Below are 22,446 nucleotides of genomic sequence, written 5' to 3'. Positions count from 1 at the left end.
GGTGTCGCAGCACGGCGATCCCGCTGAGAGTGTGGACGCGGTTGCAGTGCAGGTAGAGGATGGTCAGGTTGTGGAAGTCGGCCAGCTCGGTGCCCAGCTCCACCAGGAAGTTGTGCGATAGGTTGAGCCAGGCGAGCGCTTCCGGCTGCCACAGCAGACGCCGCGTCAGCGCTTGCAGGCCGCGCACCGACTTCAGCAGGTTATTGCTCAGCCACAGCGAACGCGTTATGTACAGCCTGCACAGCGTAGCGTGCAGACGTCAGCAGACTGTTGCCCAACCACAGCGATAGTGTCATAAACAACATGCATAATGCAGCGCACAGACCTCATCAGTTCGTTGTTCAGCCACAGCCACCTTGTTTTATACACTGAAGCGCTAAGAAACTGGAATAGGCATGCGTAGTCAAATACAGAGATATGTAAACAGCGCTGCGTCGGCAATGCCTACATGAGACAACAAGCGTCTGCCGCAGTTGTTAGATCGGTTACTGCTGCTACAGTGGCAGGTTATCAAGATTTAAGTGAGTCTGGACGTGGTGCTGGCGCACGAGCGATGGGACACAGCACCTCCGAGATGGCGATGAAGTTGGGATTTTCCCTTACTACCATTTCACGAGTGTACTGTGAATATCAGGAATCCGGTAAAACATCAAATCTCCGACATCGCTGCGGCCGGGAAAAGATCCTGCAAGAACGGGACCAACGACGACTGCAGAGAAGCGTTCAACGTGACAGAAGTGCAATCCTTCCGCAAACTGCTGCAGATTTCAATGCTGAGCCATCAACAAGTGCCAGCATACGAACCATTCAACGAGACATAATCGATATGGGCTTCCGGAGCCGAAGGCCCACTCGTGTACCCTTGATGACTGCACACACAAAGCTTTACGCCTCACCTGGGCCCGTCAACACCGACATTGGACTGTTGATGACTGGAACCATTTTGTCTGGTCGGACGAGCCTCGTTTCAAATTGTATCGAGCGGATGGACGTGTACGGATATGGAGACAACCTCATATATCCATGGATCCTGCATGTCACCAGGGCACTGTTCAAGCTGGCAGAGGCTCTGTGATGGTGTGGGGTGTGTGCAGTTAAAGTGATATGGGACCCCTCAGATGACTCTGACAGGTGACTCGTACGTAAGCATCCTGTCTGATCACCTGCATCCCTTCATGTCCATTGTGCATTCAGATGAACTTGCGCAATTCCAGCAGTACAATGCGACACCCTAAACGTCCAGAGTTGATAGAGTGGCTCCAAGAACACTCTTCTGTGTTTAAACACTTCCGCCACTAAACTTCCCAGACATGAAAATTATTGAGCATATCTGGGCTGTCTTGCAACGTGCTGTTCAGAAGAGACTCCACCCTCTCATACTCTTACGGATTTATGGACATGGTGTCAGTTCCCTGCAGCACTACTTCAGACATTAGTCGAGTCCATGTCACGTTGTGTAGCGGCACTCCTGCGTGCTCGCGGAGGTCCTACACGATATTAGGCAGGTGTACCAGTTTCTTTGGCTCTTCAGTGTAAAATACGCGTAACGCAGCATACAGATCTCAGCAGTTTGTTGCTCTGCCACAGCGATCATGCCTCATACATTCCACTCAATGTTGAAAAATGTTCACACAAGGCTGTTGCAAACCACAGCAACCACATCATATACAACATGCATAATACGCTACAGATTTCCATTGTGAATTAATCTGGGTGAAGTTAAGTACCAAAGATCGGTCAGAATGGTAATCGGACGCTTTTATAGACCGTGTGGGTCAGGAACTCTAGTTGCGGAGCGCTTCAGATAGAACTTGCAGAATATCGTTAGTAATTTTTCTGATCATGCCTTTGTGATAGAGCGTGACTTCAACTTGCCAGGGATTCGTGTGAATTGTTCTGGATGTCTTGTCTGAAAATTACTTTGAGGCAATAGTGAGAGAACCAACTCGTGAGGGTAACGGCTTAGACCTCGTGGCAACAAAAAGACCTGAACTTACCGGATTAGTTAATGTGGGGGAAGTTATCGGTGATCATAAGGTTGTGATAGCATCTATGACAACGGGCTTTGCAAAGAATTTTAAGAAATGTAGAAGGTATTTTTTCTTAGCAAAAGTGACAGGATACCAAATTTGAGAGAATCTGAACACTCAGCGTCAAATGTCAGGTGGTGAGGACGAAGATGTGGAGAGCAAATGGAAAAAATTCAAAGGCATCGTGCATTACTTTCTAAACAAGAACGTCCGGGCTAAGATCTTAAGGGATGGGAAAGATACACCATGTTTTAATAGCCGTATTAGATAACTACTACGTAAACAAAGACAACTCCATCTCAGATTCAGGAGAACTAAGAAAACCCACTTGACAAACAAAAGCTGAACGAAGCGAAAATGAGCGTAAGGAGAGCAATGAGAGAAGCGTTCAATGATTTTGAAAGTAAAACTTTTTCGATCGATCTGAGTAAAAACCCTATGAGGTTTCCGTCGTAGGGGTCAGGGATTTTCTCTGCCTCGTGATGGCTGGGTGTTGTGTGATGTCCTTAGGTTAGTTAGGTTTAAGTAGTTCTAAGTTCTAGGGGATTGATGACCATAGATGTTAAGTCCCATAGTGCTCAGAGCCATTTGAACCATTTTTCGTCGTACGCAAAATCAGTAAGTTGGACAAAATCATCTATTCATTAGCTCAGTGACCATACTAGCACCGAAATGGAAGATAACAGAGGGAAGGCCAAAATACTGAATTCGGTCAAAATTGTTTCACCGCCGAAAATCGTAACAGGGATCCTCCTTTCAATTGTCGTACGAACGTCAAAATGCAGGTATTGAGAAAACCGATCGCGGAATGGAAAAACAACTACAATCGCTTAGTAGTGGGAAGGCGTCAGGACCAGATGAAATACTTATAGGATTATACAGAGATTATGCGAAAGAACTTGCTCCCCTTCTAGCAGTAATTTATCGTAGATCGCTTGAGCAACGAAGTGTACCTAGTGACTGGAAGAAAGCGTAGGTCATTCCCGTTTTTAAGAAGGGCTGTAGGACAGATGTACACAATTATAGACCTATAAAGCTGACTTCAGCCTGTTTTAGAATTATGGAACATGTTTTATGTTCAAGAATTATGACGTTTAAGTCACGGAATCGTTTGGCCACTGCGAGAGCGCTTCGAAGATGCTGAACAAACTACATTTGCAGACGCTACAAGAGAGGCGTTGTGCATCACAGAAAGATTTACTATTGAAATTTGGAGAGGGCATTTTCCGGGAAGAGACGAACAACATATTACTTCCTCCCACATTCGTCCCGCGTAATGACCACGATGAGAAAAATCGAGAAATTAGAGCCAATACAGAGGCTCACCGGCAATCATTCTTCCCACGTGCCATTCTTGAGTGTAAAAGGGAAGGGCGATTGGTTAGTGGTTCCAGAAATACCCTCCGTCATACACCATTTGATGGCTTGCGGAGTATGATGTACACGTAGGGTCCGCAGCTCGTGGTCGTGCGGTAGCGTTCTCGCTTCCCGCGCCCAGGTTCCCGGGTTCGATTCCCGGCGGGGTCAGGGATTTTCTCTGCCTCATGATGACTGGGTGTTGTGTGATGTCCTTAGGTTAGTTAGGTTTAAGTAGTTCTAAGTTCTAGGGGACTGATGACCATAGATGTTAAGTCCAATAGTACTCAGAGCCATTTTTTTTGTAGACGTAGGTACTAAACTCAGCAGTTTGTTGCTCAGGGATTGTAACGTCGTCACATACTACCTGCACGACGTTGCGTATCGATCTCAGCAGGTTGTTATTCAACCACAGCGACCAAATCACATTCAATCCACTCAGTGTTGCATACTGACATGAACAAGTAGTTGTTCAGCCACAGCACCTTATTCACGGCATGCATAACGGGACATGCTGAACTCAGAATTTTACTGCTCAGCCACAGCGACCATGTCACATACAACCTGCAGAACGTTGCAAACTGATCTAGGCAGGTTGTTACACAACCACAGCGACCACGTCATGTACTACATGACTGACTTCAGCAGCTTGTTGCTCGGCCACAATTACGACGTTGTATATTCACCTCAGCATGTTGTTGCTCAACTGCACCAACCAAGTCACATACAACCTGCATAATGGAGCATACTGACTTCAGTAGATTATTGCTCAGCCACACTTACCATATGCATAAACATCCTTGCACAATGTAGCATACTGACTTCAGCAGGGAGTTACTCACTCACAGTGACCACCTCACATACAACCCACACAACACTGCATATTGATTACAGCAGGTTTTTGCTCAACCACAGTTACTGTCATACAAAACCGGCACAATGTAGCATTCTGACCTGAGCAGGTTGCTGCTCGGCCACAATGACCACGTCACATACAATATGTAAAAAAATAGCGTACTAACCTCAACAGGGTGTTGTTATTCATCCTCAGCCATCACGTCACATAGAACCGGCACAACATAACATACTGACCTGAGCAGTTTGTTGCTCAGCCACAGCACAAACTGTATTTCCTGACAAAAGATAGAGAAGCAGCCGTGAAATGGCCGTTGCTCTTACTGACGATAAAAGCCACAATTTACTTTTAGAAATTTGCGAAACGATATGGTGTCTGTTACATCCTGTTCGTCACGCAGACAGTATTTTGCATGAAAATGTTGCACAAAAAATCATTTTTGTCATACTTCTACCTTCGTCGTTATACGCATATAAAAAAAAATTGTATAACCTCGGTTCCGACAGTTCCGAAACCTGTACAGAAAATTGGAACATCATTTTCGCCCTTTTTATTGCTCATGAAAACCACACATTGCAGTTGTACCACCATACAGCGAAACCTTCAGAGGTGGTGGTCCAGATTGCTGTACACACCGGTACCTCTAAACCCAGTAGTACGTCCTCTTGTATTGATGCATGCCTGTATTTGCCGTGGCATACTATCCACAAGTTCATCAAGACACTGTTGGTCCAGATTGTCCCACTCCTCAACGGCGATTCGGCGTCGATCCCTCAGAGTGGTTGGCGAGTCATGTCGTCCATAAACAGCTCTTTTCAATCTATCCCAGGCATGTTAGATAGGTTCATATCTGGAGAACATGCTGGCCACTCTAGTCGAGCGATGTCGTTATCCTGAAGGAAGTCGTTCACAAGATGTGCACGATAGGGGTGCTAATTGTCGTTCATGAAGGCGAATGCCTCGCCACTATTCTGCTGACATGGATGGACTATCGGTTGTGGGATGGCATTCACGTACCGTACAGCCAATTCGGCGCCTTCCATGACAACCATCTGCGTACGTCGGCCACACAGCTGGGAACCTCCGCCTTGCTGTACTCGCTGGACAATGTCTCTAAGGCGTTCAGCCTGACCGGGTTGCCTCCAAATATGTCTCTGACTATTGTCTGGTTGAAGGCATATACGACACTCATCGGTGAAGAGAACGTGATACCAATCCTGAACGGTCCATTCGGCATGCTGTTGGGCCCATCTGTACCGCTTGGCATGGTGTTGTGGTTGCAAAGATGGACCTCGCCATGTACGTCGGGAGTGAAGTTGCGCATCATGCAGCCTATTGCGCGCAGGTTGAGTAGTAACGCGATGTCCTGTGGCTGGACGAAAAGCATTATTCAACATGGTGGCGTTGCTGTCGGGGTTCCTCCGAGCCTTAATCCGTAGGTAGCGGTCATCCACTGCAGTAGTAGCCCTTGGCCTGAGCGAGGCATGTCATTGACAGTTCCTGTCTCTCTGTATTTCCTCCATGTCCGAACAACATCGCTTTCGTTTTCTCCGAGAGGCCTGGACGGTTCCCTTGTTGGGAGCCCTTCCTGGCACAAAGTAACAATGTGGACGTGATCGAACCGCGGTATTGACCGTTTAGGCGTGGTTGAACTACAGACAACACGAGCCGTGTACCTCCTTCCTGGTGGAATGACTGGAACTGATCGGCTGTCGGACCCTCTCCGTCTAATAGACGCTGCTCATGGATGATTGTTTATATCGTTGGGCGGTTTTAGTGACATCTCTGAACAGTCCAAGGGACTGTGTCTGTGATACAATATCCACAGTCAACTTCTACCTTCAGGAGTTCTGGGAACCGGGGTGATGCAAAACTTCTTTTGATGTGTGTAAAATAAGGGAACAGATTCTCAAGTATCCCGATACTTCCTTGTAGAAAGTTTTGCAAATTATTGATTATCAAGATTCTTATGACAGTGCCGTAGACAGTTTTCAATCAGTGGACATTCGTGCTGTTGCTTCTAGCAATAGCATTGCACTGTCGCTTAAACTGGCCGCTTCTAAGCGCACAGCGGCCCTCTCTGGCTCAGCAAATATATGTATTCACTTATTCTTCCTAATTACAGCCTATTACCTGAAAAGCTAAAGTAGGCCACACAAAATATATTTCCTTGGATAGCAATAAATTTATGAATTGATTATTTATTTCTGATAGTTAATTTTTTTAATACTACAACTACTTCTACTTTATGCATTAACTATTTACTTTCGATGCTCAATTTTTTTTAGTATTACGACTCCTTCTACTAATATTAAATTGCAATAAAACCCTTAACCAATTACCCAACTACTAAGCATTACAGAATCTGTTCTCTCCTTTTTCATTAATGTTGGTGCATTTAAGTTGTAGATGTTTGTTTCCGCTACTGGATTCGCCCTCGTACTATCCCGGTCAAGAGCCATTGTTTGCTGGATTCCATGGGTGTCGGACAGCACGCCAACAGCGTTTCCTTTATAGCAAGCAACTCCACCCATCACCGCTACGTCTTGAAGTCTACCTCTCCATGAGATGTTACACCAACACAATGTAGATTCGGTGGTCGTCTACCTCAGTTATCTTCTCTCCAGCCTGGATGGTAGAAAGCTGACTTATGGTCTTCCTTGGCCTTCTTGAATACTGCGGCTGCAGTATCGTCCACGATGCATCAGATCGACTCGCTCCTTAGTGCTGCTTTGGGATCCAGCGCCATTAATACCTGACCTCCATTACCCCAGCGTATGTACTTGGGTACCCACACTGCCGCAGGCGCAGCTATCATTCACGTATTTTTTGATTTTGTACAGATACGTAGCATACGGCCCGTGGCCAGTCAGTAATGCATTAATCCACTCTATGGGTTAAGAAATCTCATTTTTAATCCCTCCCTGATGTTGGGGAGAAATTCGTATGTTCTCCTGCCTGTGCCTGGAGTGTCCCATTCATATTGCCACAGTTGTAATATGCGGTCTTTTATTATCTTTTTCGAATTGCCGTCAGTTCCAAGCACCATTCGTACTTCCATTTGATTGCCTTTCTTTAACCAGTAAAAGACTCTCCTTTTCCTAATTTCCAAGTCCAGTGGGGACATTCCTAGAATTACTAACACTGCATCATTCGGGGTAGTGCAGTTAGTCTTAGCAGCACTCCTCGTTGAACTTTTCTCACTAATGAGGCTGGCTTCACTAGCTGCAGTCTATGAGCCCAAACGCTCGCACCATATCCTACGACTCATGCTGATACAGATTGGTGGTATACTCTGACTGTTTTCAAGGGAAGCCGAAATTTCCTATTATCAATGGTTACAATTTTATTCATTACGTTGGTACCTTTCCTGTCTGCTTCCTCCACATGGCGTGCAAAGTTGTGATGTTCGTCTAGAAATACCCCTAGATATCTTGTTACTGCGCTTCTCCTAATCGTTATATCATTTAATTTTATTTTAGGGTTTCTTATTAGGTTCCTTTCAACAGGAGGTACGGTTGTTTGTGAGGTGCTAGTGGCAATTTAACACTTCGACTCCAGCCTTCAAGTTCATGAAGCGCCACATTACATTTGTCTTCTAAAGCGTGATTAGGTATGATGGGTATATGTTCGACAATAATGTACTTCTCTCCTGTAATCCCATGCTATAAGACAGTGTGTCATCACAACGTGCTTGCACAGCGTATCTAAGGAAAATGATTCATTTCTTCTGGCAGAAACCTGCTTCAGTAACTTCTCCAATATTTCCACTTCTGTTAGAAGATTGTTCCCTTTGAGATGGCTTCTATCTACGAAATGTGGTACGGGAAAAGTAATATATTCCCCTTCTGGATGCCTATTCCTTACTAGAGTCTCAACGCCGTAGTAAACGTTCTCTGCTCTTCCACTCTAGTACTACGTTTTCTATGCTTTCATAAATCTGTTGCGCATCTGTCCCGGTCTGTATTTTATTGTTTACTTCTTTGTAGTAGGTGTTTGTTTCCTGTTACGAACTGGCTCTGAGTCTCGTTTGTTGTGTCTTCTCATCCTGGTATTCGTGAATCTTCTTTTTTTCTTCTGTAGGCAGTTCAGGATTTCAGGATTTATGCTGTCGCATTCTACATACAACTGCCTAGTTTGTGTCAGCAAATCCTGATCGCCTGTATCATATATCACTTCTATATCCGTCTCTGATCTTTCTTCTCTGTTATACCACAATGTTCAGAATTTTCGCCAAAAACTTCCTTCCTGCTTTTTCGTAGGTACATGATCTTCTGTGTAGAATGCTTTGTGTCGCATGATCTTTTCTATGGTACTTACTGCTCAATTTTTGCCACAAATTCCTCGCTCTTTCTCCCTTCTTCTCCTCGATGGTGATTTACGTTTCTTACGTAGACAGCGTTTGATGGTGTCATTAGAGTCCTCATTGCTTTCTAACGTTATGAGACGCACACGAGACGCACACTCATAATCCGTTCTTAAAATCTGCGGGCTTGATACGTGTGACATCTGTCTCTGTTCCCTATGCACTTCTTACCCCTATATTTATATGGCACACACACTACCGCTTGTTTGATTTTGTTGCAGTCTTTTCTGATATGGCCTTCTTCCCCATAATGTCCATATATTACTACCTGTTTATCACAATGTTCTACCAAATAACCAAGATCTTGGCCCTGAACTCATCGCATCACTACTACCAAACGAAACCCAAGCTATACTTTTTGTGGCTTCATGAGAACTGTTCTAACCTCAGGGCTCACATCAATAACTTGAGGGATCACTTGCCTTCCCATTGGTCCTATCCTGAATGGTACTGTAAAGCCGCTTTACAGTCCAAGCAGTATGCTTACATGAAAAGAAGGGTCCCTCTCCTAATATACGCCAAAAGAAATCAAACTTTGCTGTACATGTTGTGTATTCCGAATCAAACAGAGCTTCTAGTGTGCAACAGAAGTGTGGCAGTTCGCATTTCAAGAAATCAATAGTCTCTTCTTCGGTGCAACGCCACTCTAACGAACTCTTTGTGGACCTTGTGGCAGCTGCCCAAACTATTCACTTGCAATTAGCTACGGGTGCCTCAGTTTCTTTGCTCAAGCGCAATACTTATGATCTTGGCAAGCCGTAGCTGCAGAAATTACACACTACGATTACAGCTTGTAACGGACAAGACATTCCAGTGTTAGATTCTTACAGCCTTCCTGCCGTTTACCAGAGTTTGCAAAAGACTATGACATTTCAGGTTTTGCGTTCACGTAACAGTGCATGTATATTTGGCCTTGATTTGTTTGATTCGTTTGGGCTACGTGTGGTAGAAAATGTGTTGCCAGTTACTCCCTTTGATTCGAAGGACAGTGTTGCTCAGTTGTGTGCTGAATTCAAAGCCTTGTTTGCTGGTGGTTCAGGCAAAACTTCTAATTTTGTTGCGTATGAGGCCATGAAAGGTAATACACAGCCTCATTTCTTCAAGGCTGTGCCGTACTACACCTGCTCCGTGAACGGATTGTTTAGGAACTTTCTTAGTGGCAGAATAGAGGCGTTACTGCAGCCATCACAGCCAGCCAGAGGGCATCTCCGTTAGTCAAGAAGCCTTCAGGAAAACTGGGTATTTGTGCAGACTTCAAAGCAACAGTTAATACACAAACAGTGGCTGATTCACTTTCTTTCCTTGATCTCATGGACTTATCGACCGTTTGGGAGTTGGCCATTACTTCCATAAGATTAATTTTCGCGATGCCTACCTCCAGATACCTTTAGATGAACAGTCACAGCAAGTGTTTGTCGTTAATATGTACATGGATCTCTTCAAATTTCTTCGTTTGCCTTCCGGTAGGACATCCGCACCAGCAATTTTCCTGCGCTATTTCGAACAATTAACTGCCTCTGTGTCTTCATGTAAAAATTATTTATATGATATAGTGGTATCAGGTCACATAGCAGACGAGCACCTTAGTAATTTGCCCACCCTATTCCAAGTGTTATCAGAGCCAAACCTTAAATGCAACAGAGACAAGTGTATTCCTCCAAACTGAGATTGAGTACATGGGGCAAGAAATTAATTCTCTGGGTGTTCATCCAACGCAATCACACTTGCAGGCCATTCTTGACCTCAACTTCCAAGGAATGTTACTGAATTGCGGTCAGTGGTAGGGAAGCTGATGTATTACATCCGCTTAATTCCGAATACAGTTTAGATTGAGGCACTGTTGCACAGCCTTCTCAATAAGAATGTATCTTTTGGTGGTACCAGGAATGTGACACTGCTTTTCGACGACTCAGAGACACTTTGTTCAGTGATTGCTGCCTAGTTCATTTTGATCCTTCCAAACCTGTAGTTATGGTCGTACATACCTCTTCGTATGATATTGGCTCCGTACTCTCGCGCAGAATTTGGTTCTGCTGACAGACCAATAGTATGCGCCACCAGATTGCTTAATGAAGCTTAGAGCAACTATTTGGAAACAGAGAAGGATGCTCTTTCCATCATCTATGAAGTGACTGAATTTCTACATCTACATCTACATCTATACTCCGCGAGCCACCTTACGGTGTGTGGCGGAGGGTACTTATTGTACCACTATCTGATCCCCCCTTCCCTGTTCCATTCACGAATTGTGCGTGGGAAGAACGACTGCTTGTAAGTTTCCGTATTTGCTCTAATTTCTCGGATCTTTTCGTTGTGATCATTACGCGAGATATATGTGGGCGGTAGTAATATGTTGCCCATCTCTTCCCGGAATGTGCTCTCTCGTAATTTCGATAATAAACCTCTCCGTATTGCGTAACGCCTTTCTTGAAGTGTCCGCCACTGGAGCTTGTTCAGCATCTCCGTAACGCTCTCGCGCTGACTAAATGTCCCCATGACGAATCGCGCTGCTTTTCGCTGGATCATGTCTATCTCTTCTATTAATCCAACCTGGTAAGGGTCCCATACTGATGAGCAATACTCAAGAATCGGACGAACAAGCGTTTTGTAAGCTACTTCTTTCGTCGATGAGTCACATTTTCTTAGAATTCTTCCTGTGAATCTCAACCTGGCGCCTACTTTTCCCACTATTTGTTTTATGTGATCATTCCACTTCAGATCGCTCCGGATAGTAACTCCTAAGTATTTTACGGTCGTTACCGCTTCCAATGATTTACCACCTATGGCATAATCGTACTGGAATGGATTTCTGCCCCTATGTATGCGCATTATATTACATTTATCTACGTTTAGGGAAAGCTGCCAGCTGTCGCACCATGCATTAATCCTCTGCAGGTCCTCTTGGAGTACGTACGAGTCTTCTGATGTTGCTACTTTCTTGTAGACAACCGTGTCATCTGCAAATAGCCTCACGGAGCTACCGATGTTGTCAACTAAGTCATTTATGTATATTGTAAACAATAAAGGTCCTATCACGCTTCCCTGCGGTACTCCCGAAATTACCTCTACATCTGCAGATTTTGAACCGTTAAGAATGACATGTTGTGTTCTTTCTTCTAGGAAATCCTGAATCCAATCACAAACCTGGTCCGATATTCCGTAAGCTCGTATTTTTTTCACTAAACGTAAGTGCGGAACCGTATCAAATGCCTTCCTGAAGTCCAGGAATACGGCATCAATCTGCTCGCCAGTGTCTACGGCACTGTGAATTTCTTGGGCAAATAGGGCGAGCTGAGTTTCACATGATCTCTGTTTGCGGAATCCATGTTGGTTATGATGAAGGAGATTTGTATTATCTAAGAACGTCATAATACGAGAACACAAAACATGTTCCATTATTCTACAACAGATTGACGTAAGCGAAATAGGCCTATAATTATTCGCATCTGATTTATGACCCTTCTTGAAAATGGGAACGACCTGCGCTTTCTTCCAGTCGCTAGGTACTTTACGTTCTTCCAGCGATCTACGATAAATTGCTGATAGAAAGGGGGCAAGTTCTTTAGCATAATCACTGTAGAATCTTAAGGGTATCTCGTCTGGTCCGGATGCTTTTCCGCTACTAAGTGATAGCAGTTGTTTTTCAATTCCGATATCGTTTATTTCAATATTTTCCATTTTGGCGTCCGTGCGACGGCTGAAGTCAGGGACCGTGTTACGATTTTCCGCAGTGAAACAGTTTCGGAACACTGAATTCAGTATTTCTGCCTTTCTTCGGTCGTCCTCTGTTTCGGTGCCATCGTGGTCAACGAGTGACTGAATAGGGGATTTAGATCCGCTTACCGATTTTACATATGACCAAAACTTTTTAGGGTTCTTGTTTAGATTGTTTGCCAATGTTTTATGTTCGAATTCGTTGAATGCTTCTCTCATTGCTCTCTTTACGCTCTTTTTCGCTTCGTTCAGCTTTTCCTTATCAGCTATGATTCGACTACTCTTAAACCTATGATGAAGCTTTCTTTGTTTCCGTAGTACCTTTCGTACATGATTGTTATACCACGGTGGATCTTTCCCCTCGCTTTGGACCTTAGTCGGTACGAACTTATCTAAGGCGTACTGGACGATGTTTCTGAATTTTTTCCATTTTTGTTCCACATCCTCTTCCTCAGAAATGAACGTTTGATGGTGGTCACTCAGATATTCTGCGATTTGTGCCCTATCACTCTTGTTAAGCAAATATATTTTCCTTCCTTTCTTGGCATTTCTTATTACACTTGTAGTCATTGATGCAACCACTGACTTATGATCACTGATACCCTCTTCTACATTCACGGAGTCGAAAAGTTCCGGTCTATTTGTTGCTATGAGGTCTAAAACGTTAGCTTCACGAGTTGGTTCTCTAACTATCTGCTCGAAGTAATTCTCGGACAAGGCAGTCAGGATAATGTCACAAGAGTCTCTGTCCCTGGCTCCAGTTCTGATTGTGTGACTATCCCATTCTATACCTGGTAGATTGAAGTCTCCCCCTATTACAATAGTATGATCACGAAACTTCTTCACGACGTTCTGCAGGTTCTCTCTGAGTCGCTCAACTACTACGGTTGCTGATGCAGGTGGTCTATAGAAGCATCCGACTATCATATCTGACCCACCTTTGATACTTAACTTAACCCAGATTATTTCACATTCGCATTCGCTAATAACTTCACTAGACATTATTGAATTCTTTACTGCTATAAATACTCCTCCACCATTGGCGTTTATCCTATCCTTGCGGTATATATTCCATTCTGTGTCTAGGATTTCGTTACTGTTCACTTCCGGTTTTAACCAACTTTCCGTTCCTAATACTATATGCGCACTATTTCCTTCAATAAGAGATACTAATTCAGGAACCTTGCCCTGGATACTCCTGCAGTTTACCAATATTACGTTAACTTTTCCTGTTTTTGGTCTCTGAGGACGGACATTCTTTATCAACGATGATAATGTCCTCTCTGGTAAGCCGTCAGGTATTTTATCGTTTCGCCCAAGGGGGGGTCCCTCTAACCTAAAAAACCCCCGTGTGCACGCCACACGTACTCTGCTACCCTAGTAGCTGCTTCCGGTGTGTAGTGCACGCCTGACCTGTCTACGGGGGCCCTACAGTTCTCCACCCAATAACGGAGGTCGATGAATTTGCAACCATTATAGTCGCAGAGTCGTCTGAGCCTCTGGTTTAGACCCTCCACACGGCTCCAAACCAGAGGACCGCGATCGACTCTGGGCACTATGCTGCAGATATTAAGCTCAGCTTGCACTCCGCGTGCGATGCTGGTTGTCTTCACCAAATCAGCCAGCCGCCGGAAGGAACCAAGGATGGCCTCAGAACCCAAGCGGCAGGCGTCATTCGTTCCGACATGTGCTACTATCTGCAGCCGGTCACACCCAGTGCGTTCAATAGCTGCCGGAAGGGCCTCCTCCACATTACGGACGAGACCCCCCGGCAAGCACACCGAGTGCACACTGGCATTCTTCCCCGACCTACCCGCTATTTTCCTGAGGGGCTCCATAACCCGCCTAACGTTGGAGCTCCCTATAACTAATAGGCCCGCCCTCTGTGACTGTCGGGACCTTGCCGGAGAATCGGCCACTGGCCCAACAGGCGAGGCATCCTGTGGTGGCTCGGAAACGATGTCATCACCACTAGGAAGCACCCCGTACCTGTTGGAAAGGGGTAAGGCAGCTGCCACGCGGCCAGATCCCACCTTCGCCTTTCGGCCAGGCACGCGCGAGCCCACCACTGTCCGCCATTCACCCTGGAGTGATGGCTGACTGGTAAGATGCTCACTGCCGGAAGACGCAGCGACATCAGGGGTTCCATGCGATTCCAAGGCCACCGAAGTAGGCATAGGTCTCACCACAGTTGCCCCAACGCCACTACGAGCCGACGCCTGCGCCTCGAGCTCGATGAGCCTAACAGACAAAGCCTCCACCTGCCCCCGAAGAGTGGCCAATTCTCCTTGCGTCCGCTCACAACAACCACAGTCCCTACACATGACTATGTTTACCCTACTCTATACGGTGACAAATTCCCAAGATAATCTTCTGATGAGCTACTCTGATAATCAAGAAACACTCACTGAAATACGAGACGCGAAAACTACGCTAGGTTTTCCCAGAAAAACTATTTAAAAGCTAAGCGCAGCAAATAAGTACAAAAACGCTTTATACAAACAGTACTCGCTGCTGCTGGTGCTCTCGCTCTGGCTGTCACAAGACAACTGCTGATTCAAGTGACTAGTGGCTAACGGCCGCGAAACAAACAAAAGACGGTTTTAGGGCGCTTTCTGTTCTAAACGATCAAGAAAACACTAAGAAATCTAACACGAAAACTACGTAAAGTTTTATCAAGAACTGTTAGTTACTATGCAGAGCAGATAAACACAAATAGAATCCCTTCCTTAGTGGATGGTCGTAAACAATTTCATCATTATTTCTATGTAAGAAAGTTCTGCGTGGTCATCGACCAAAAGCCTCAGCAGTGACTTTTCAACTCAGCCAGTCCATTCCGAATCGCACTGCAGAAATTGCAGTGTGGGCTCTCTTCTTATTGCACTACAAACACTAGATAATACGCAGTCATCAAATTGTGCCAGTGCAGACACTCTTTTGTGTCTTCCCTTGGGACTGGATGTAGACTTTGATGCATCAGAAGCATCTCGTTATCACACTAATGCAGAGGACTCCAACACACTGGATCAGTATCCATTAGATCAACGGAAGATCGTCCAGGCAACGGCAGCAGATCTGGACTTGCAGATTCTGTTGCATGACGTCTGCACTGGTTGCTCTCGCACTGAGATAATAATTGTCAGCCCTATGGTTCGCCAATACTCTGCACGTCAGCATGACTTGTCTTTGTTACAAGGTGTCCTACTGTTCCGCACTGACTCTCAACAATCTCGTGTGGCGATTCCAAAGGTTCTCCCGAAACATGTTTTTAGTTTGCTTCATCAGGGTCATTAGGGCGTGGTCTGCACCAAACAATTAGCTCGCTGACATTGCACATGGTTTGGTATGGTCTCACAAACAGAGTAGATGATGACACAGTTCCACGCTTGTACGGAACACCAGGCAGTCTAACCCCCCCCCCCCCCCCCCTCCATCAACAGTTCTTTAAGACTGGCCGACGCCTAAAGCGCCTTGGCAGTGCATGCATTTGGATTTTGCAAGACCCTATTGGAACACTCGTTGGCTGATTGTCATGACACATATAGCAAGTTTCTTTCTGTGGTTCCCACGCCCTCTACAATGACATGTTGCACCCTCCAAGCCTTGCAATCCATATTTTACCTTACCTTGAGGGTTTGCCAAAGTTGCTTGTGACTGAGGGTTTGCCAAAGTTGCTTGTGACTGAGGGTTTACCAGAGTTGCTTGTGACTGGCAACAGACCTCAGTCTGTGTCTGAAGAATTCGACGCATCTGTATAGCCAGTGGGATCCGTCATATCACCAGCGTACTTTTTCATTCACAGACCAACGGCGAAGAGGAACACTTCTTTTACACCTTTAAACAGCAAATGGATAGAACACGTGCGGGATCAAGCCTTGCTGCTCTTCTTCTTGTCCTTCCACACCCAGCCTCACAATGGTGGAGCTGCTTCATGGATGGCGCCATTGCACCTAGGTCCAGTTGCTGCACCCACCATGGCGGCCAGCATCTAGTCCGCGCACTCAGGCAATGACGCAAGCTAATGACCAAATTTTTTTAGGTGTTACAACGGTCGATAGCGCTGGGAACGCGACATCGTCGCAAAGTTGCTTGGCAATTGGTGCTGAACATTACATTGAGCAGTCGACGATGCATGTCCATGTTGCATCTCTGCTTACAGCTGGTCATGGCTGCCACAAGTTGTCAATAGTACAGCAATTCTTGAGCAACAAGTTGAGTAAAATATACACTCCTGGAAATGGAAAAAAGAACACATTGACACCGGTGTGTCAGACCCACCATACTTGCTCCGGACACTGCGAGAGGGCTGTACAAGCAATGATCACACGCACGGCACAGCGGACACACCAGGAACCACGGTGTTGGCCGTCGAATGGCGCTAGCTGCGCAGCATTTGTGCACCGCCGCCGTCAGTGTCAGCCAGTTTGCCGTGGCATACGGAGCTCCATCGCAGTCTTTAACACTGGTAGCATGCCGCGACAGCGTGGACGTGAACCGTATGTGCAGTTGACGGACTTTGAGCGAGGGCGTATAGTGGGCATGCGGGAGGCCGGGTGGACGTACCGCCGAATTGCTCAACACGTGGGGCGTGAGGTCTCCACAGTACGTCGATGTTGTCGCCAGTGGTCCGCGGAAGGTGCACGTGCCCGTCGACCTGGGACCGGACCGCAGCGACGCACGGATGCACGCCAAGACCGTAGGATCCTACGCAGTGCCATAGGGGACAGCACCGCCACTTCCCAGCAAATTAGGGACACTGTTGCTCCTGGGGTATCGGTGAGGACCATTCGCAACCGTCTCCATGAAGCTGGACTACGGTCCCGCACACCGTTAGGCCGTCTTCCGCTCACGCCCCAACATCGTGCAGCCCGCCTCCAGTGGTGTCGCGACAGGCGTGAATGGAGGGACGAATGGAGACGTGTCGTCTTCAGCGATGAGAGTCGCTTCTGCCTTGGTGCCAATGATGGTCGTATGCGTGTTTGGCGCCGTGCAGGTGAGCGCCACAATCAGGACTGCATACGACCGAGGCACACAGGGCCAATACCCGGCATCATGGTGTGGGGAGCGATCTCCTACACTGGCCGTACACCACTGGTGATCGTCATCGAACCCATCGTTCTACCATTCCTAGACCGGCAAGGGAACTTGCTGTTCCAACAGGACAATGCACGTCCGCATGTATCCCGTGCCACCCAACGTGCTCTAGAAGGTGTAAGTCAACTACCCTGGCCAGCAAGATCTCCGGATCTGTCCCCCATTGTTTGGGAATGGATGAAGCGTCGTCTCACGCGGTCTGCACGTCCAGCACGAACGCTGGTCCAACTGAGGCGCCAGGTGGAAATGGCATGGCAAGCCGTTCCACAGGACTACATCCAGCATCTCTACGATCGTCTCCATGGGAGAATAGCAGCCTGCATTGCTGCGAAAGGTGGATATACACTGTACTAGTGCCGACATTGTGCATGCTCTGTTGCCTGTGTCTATGTGCCTGTGGTTCTGTCAGTGTGATCATGTGATGTATCTGACCCCAGGAATGTGTCAATAAAGTTTCCCCTTCCTGGGACAATGAATTCACGGTGTTCTTATTTCAATTTCCAGGAGTGTATTTATTTCAAGTGCACTTGCATCAAATAATCTTTTGCTTGTTTGTCCAGATTCGTACAGTGACAGATTCTTTGGCCACCTCCTACACATCTATCATTCACAATGAGTTCATAACATTGGACTCCTCTTAACATAATGGTTGCAGAATCATATCGTAACACCTACACTGTATTGGCCATGGTAATGTGCTGTATTTTTGTTGCTCCCACATTTTTGTCCACCCTCTGTAGGTGTATATTTTGGCCTATTATATTGGTTTTTGTTTCTTTGCATTAGCAAATGATCATTCAAATGTATCATGCATGCAGATCGCTCACACAACTTTTTTTGGGATTAGCGATTGATGTTCTAAGCTTATTTTCGTATGGTTCTGGGCGTTAGAGGTCACACACTCCCCTTGTCAGATGAAGAGTCTTGCTCAGAATAGAGTAGTGTGGAGATTTGAATCAAACAACTTTCGGGCTGAAGACTACAGAAACTACGTTTAATGAAGGGATGAACTAGAGAGTAGGCAGAGTGACGAGCACCTCGCTTACCCGGACTTTTTGGAGCGCTGCGGCGCACGGCGCACACGGTCGGTCCTGGGTTCCAGCCCCATGTCCTCGAGGTGGTCCAGTTCTCGCAGCCGGGCATACGAGTAGTCGAGGGGCGGCGCCTGCCGCATCAGCCACACCTGCAGCTCGCTCCTCTCCGACGACTGCTGGCCACCCGCTGAGCCCTCCTGCTCTGGTGCGGCGCTCGCCTTCCGCACTATCCCACTGCCAAACACCACCTGACATCTTAGCAGGCTCTTTATGCGTTACATCCGCACAGGTGCGGGTCCAGGCAGAGAGTCATGGAGGACTCCAGTGGAAAATTTACATAATTTTGTCCACTGTCGTCAGTGTTGTCACCATAACTGCAACCTATTACACTGCCTGTCAGAAAGAGTGAATCACCCAGATCACATGTTCATGCAGATCGAATGTTAATGCAGCTTTGTACACATCATCAGTGGGTTAGAAAGTGATAAGGCCTGATGTGAGTGCATATACCCTACCAGGCCTGGTAGGGTATATGTCCTGTCAAGGACACGGAGATGCACCATACCCATGTTGGATGGTGTTGTCAAGATCTGACAAAATTTGAAAGGGGCCTCATTGTGGGTTTCCATTTGGGCAGGTGGTCAATTATTCATGTGCATACACATCTACTGGGTGATCAAAAAGTCAGTATAAATTTGAAAACTTAATAAACCACGGAATAATGTAGATACAGAGGTAAAAATTGACACACATGCTTGTAATGACATGGGGTTTTATTAGAACAAAAAAAACAAACTTCACAAAATGTCCTAAAGATGGCGCTGGACAGCAAAACGTCAGTGACTGCGCATGACAATCGCGTATAAAAGGAGCTGTAATGAGAGAGAATCAGGTGCGGCAGCAGTCGCAGCATGTTCACGTTACCTGAAAAGGCGCTTTTAGTGAAGCTGTATTATCAGAATGGGGAATGTGCTAGTTCAGCGTTACGACCCTATCGCCATAGGAAGGGGAACGGGTAAAGGTCCGTTGACAAATGCAACTGTGGCGAGAATGATTTCGAAATTCGAAGCCACGGGTTGTTTAGACGATAGACCCCGTAGTGGCCGACCGAGCACAAGGCGTACTGCTGCTGGGACAGTTCAGGAAGAAATGGAGACTGTAGCGGGTTCGTCTATGCACGGGAAGTCAGCGCTCGTGCAATCGCATTCCATACACTACTGTTTGGTTGGCACTGAGGCGTACCCTCCGATGCTATCCGTACGAAGTCCATCGGCATCATGAACTGTTACCTGGCGACTTAGTGAAGCGGAGGGCATTTGCGGTGTGGGCGTTTCAAAAGATGGTGGAAGATGACGTTTGGTTGAGTAACATGTTGTGGACCGACGAAGCTCATTTCACGCTCCGAGGGTCTGTCAGTGCCCACAACTGCAGAATTTGGGCTACCGAAAATCCTAGAACTGTCGTGGAAACTCCATTGCACGACGAGAAAGTCACGGTATGGGTTGGATTTACCACATCTACCGTTATCGGGCCGTTTTTCTTCGAGGAAATGCGTGATTCTGGTTTTGTAACTGCTACCGTGACGGGTGAGAGGTACGCCGATATGTTACAGAATCGCATCACCCCCAGCGTGGCTGATAAACACCTGCTGGAACGTACGATGTTTATGCAGTATGGCGCTCCACCCCATATTACTAGACGCGTGAAAGATCTCTTGCGCGCGTCGTTTGGTGATGATCGTGTGCTCAGCCGCCACTTTCGTCATGCTTGGCCTTCCAGGTCCCTAGACCTCAGTCCGTGCGATTATTGGCTTTGGGGTTACCTAAAGTCGCAAGTGTATCGTGATCGACCGGCATCTCTAGGGTTGCTGAAAGACAACATCCGACGCCAATGCCTCACCATAACTCCGGACATGCTTTACAGTGCTGATCACAGCATTATTCCTCGACTACAGCTATTGTTGACGAATGATGGTGGACATATTGAACATTTCCTGTAAAGAACATCATCTTTGCTTTGTCTTACTTTGTTATGTTAATTATTGCTATTCTGATCAGATGAAGCGCCATCTGTCGGACATTTTTTGAACTTTTGTATTTTTTTGGTTCTAATAAAACCCCATGTCATTCCAAGCAGGTGTGTCAATTTGTGGCTCTCTATCTACATTATTCCGAGATTTATTCAGTTTTCAAATTTATACTGACTTTTTGATCACCCGGTATACTCCGCAAGTCACCTTGTGTGTGGCAGAGGGTATTTTGTATACCAGTGTAACTTCCTTCTTCTCCCGTTTCATTCACGAATGGTTCACAGAGAGAACGATTGCTGATAAGCCTTTGTGTGGGTCGAATATCTCTATCTTCAAAGTCTTTTTCCGAGGTACATGTATGAGGAAACATTATACTGGCTGACTCTTCTAGGAACATAAGGCTCTGAACTTTAACAGCAGACCATAATGTGGTTCAGAATGCCTCTCTTGCAGCTTCTGACACTGCAGTTTGGCTGAACATCTTTATGACTCTCTTGTGTGCTTACTAAATGAAGCTGTAACTAAAAGTGGTGATCTTCTTTGGATCTCCTTTATTTCCTCTCTCTATCCTACTTGATATGGGTCTCAACTGACAAGCAGTGTTCAAATTGTGAAAAATTGAGGTCTGTGCGCCACACAGATGTGATAGTGGCCTGATGTTGGAACATTAAGGTTCTGGTATCACCACCACAAGGGGAATTTACATACTGTCCCACAAGCACATCATAGACCCTTCACATCTCCCTTGCCATCTGAAAACAAGTAATGGACTCCCTGCTACATTCTGTCTGATCTGCATCATTAGTCAGAGACTAGCAGCAGACAGACAATGGAATTACCATGCCATTATCACCACATCACAAACGCATGCATTTTGATTGGAGCTGTGACTGTGAAGCATGACTGCTGATGATTGGTATCGTATTGCATTCAGCGATGTTCACAGTTCTGTACTAACCTGTATGACCATTGTTAGTGAGAATAGCAGAGACCTTGGGAGAGGTTTCATTTTTCCAATGTTTTGGAGAGGCACAGCGGTGTTACTCCTGGTGACATGGTGTGGGGAAACATCAGTTATGACTTCAGCTCGCAGTTATTCATGACTGAAGGAACTCTTCGGTCCAACAGTACTCCACGAAAACCCTGCATCCTTATGCATTACCCCACATGCGACAGTATCTTGGTGCCATTTTCCAACAGCACATTGTTTGTCCACACACGACATGTATCTCTGTCAACAGTCCGAGTGATGCTGAGGGATTCCTGTGATCAGCTGGCTATCTGTCCCAGTAGAACATGTTTGGGAGTAGCTTGGACTTCAACTCTGTCCAAGTACCAGGACCGAGGATACCAAGGAACAGTCACAACAGTTGTGGACAAACTTGCTTCAAGGGAGGATACAACAGCTTTTTGACACTCCTCCCAGCCGAATCAGAGCATGCTTCCTGGCCAGAGAGTGTGCAACGTCGTACTGATAACTGTGCTTATACTGCCAAAGTCTTTATAAATTTGACTCGATTTTGTAATCAGTGTGGTATTAAATACTCTCTCAGCCTGTGAAGTCCCGTTCATTTCCTCATACTCTTCTGGGTGCTCCAGTTTTTTTGTCAGGCAGTGTAATTTCGTAAAAATGAAAACAACTCGTTTTCAGGCACTAACTGTGATTTTTTTTTTTGCTACACGATAAATATCGAGCCCTGAGGACTCATCTTCGTGTACTTCATCAGTTTACATGATTTTCTGCAAACACCTTTCCAATAGTCCTACTGAGAGTATATAGATATATTACAGGGTGGAGAAACCATTTTTACCGAACTAAGACAAAAAAGGGAATTAAAGATTGTTGCTCACAGTGACCACATAGTTTTCAGGTACAGCATATGTAAATACACACATCAAAAACCGTTTTGCATCACCCTGGTTCCCAGAACTCCTGAAGACAGACGTTGCCAGTGGATTTGTATCAC

This window comes from Schistocerca piceifrons, chromosome 2, assembly GCF_021461385.2.
Source record: "Schistocerca piceifrons isolate TAMUIC-IGC-003096 chromosome 2, iqSchPice1.1, whole genome shotgun sequence".
NCBI lineage: Eukaryota > Metazoa > Arthropoda > Insecta > Orthoptera > Acrididae > Schistocerca > Schistocerca piceifrons.
The sequence above is the reverse complement of the archived record's forward strand: the minus strand, read 5'-3'. Positions refer to the sequence as shown.